Source organism: Chrysochloris asiatica, unplaced genomic scaffold, assembly GCF_000296735.1.
Source record: "Chrysochloris asiatica unplaced genomic scaffold, ChrAsi1.0 scaffold00139, whole genome shotgun sequence".
Lineage (NCBI taxonomy): Eukaryota > Metazoa > Chordata > Mammalia > Afrosoricida > Chrysochloridae > Chrysochloris > Chrysochloris asiatica.
In genome coordinates this window covers 412,444-413,430 of record NW_006408657.1, presented here as the reverse complement: position 1 = coordinate 413,430, position 987 = coordinate 412,444, and positions in this window count along the sequence as shown.

The following is a 987-nucleotide window of genomic DNA, read 5'->3' as shown; positions in this document are numbered from 1 at the left end:
TTGATGATGCATGGAGGGGATTGTAACCATGGTAATGAAACGGTATAAGATAGGATGAATGTAAAACTAATGTTCTCCCATGTAAACTATCACATAATTCACAATAAAACATTACAAAAAAAATGTCATTGAGCAAGTTCTGACTCATAGTGATCCTATGCCCAACAGAATGAAACACTGCCCAGCCCTGTGCCATCCTCACAGTTGTTAAGTCGGTTGCTGTCACTGTGTCCATTCATGTCCTTGTGGCCTTTCTTTCTCATTTTCACTGACCCTTCACTTTAACAGACATGATAGGACTGGTGTCTGGGTTTAAATCCAGAAGAGAGAATCTGTCTGTGTATGTGGTTGTCAAGAAACCCAAAAACTGATTAGGAGTCAGTCTGAGAAACATTATTTATTACAGAAAAGAAAAGACAGTATATGGACAGGGAGACTTACTGACTAGCAGGAAAATAGCAGATGTTTCCAGTGACATCCAATTGGGCAGTCAAGATTCCGTATGAGGGCCATGAGCTAGGGTCTTTTTATATCATGGGATATACAAGCTTCATGTGACAGGGCAGTTAAGGGTAGTATGTGGAACATGGAAAAGGCAGGAAAGCCACAAAGTTTCAGGCTGCCTGTCCCTTCCTAGAAAACAGAGTTCTGGTATGCATAACAGGAGGAAGGGGCTATCTGTTCCTTCCTAGCACATGTATAATTATAACATGGAACAAAGAGTTTCTATATGTATAGTAGGAGCAGGAGGAAGGGATATGCGATATGGTTTGAGTTGACATTGTTATTCTTGTTAAGTGCCATGGAGTCGGTTCTGATCCATAGTGAGTCTGTATAGCGTTTCTGAGGAGTGGCTGGTGAGCTTGAACTCCTGGCCTTGCAGTTCAAACTGCCTTTGCAGTCCAGCGCCTTAATCCATAGTGCCACACCAGGACTCCTGAGTTGACATTAGGATGGCCGTTTTGGAGGTTTGTGCTCTATCCTTTC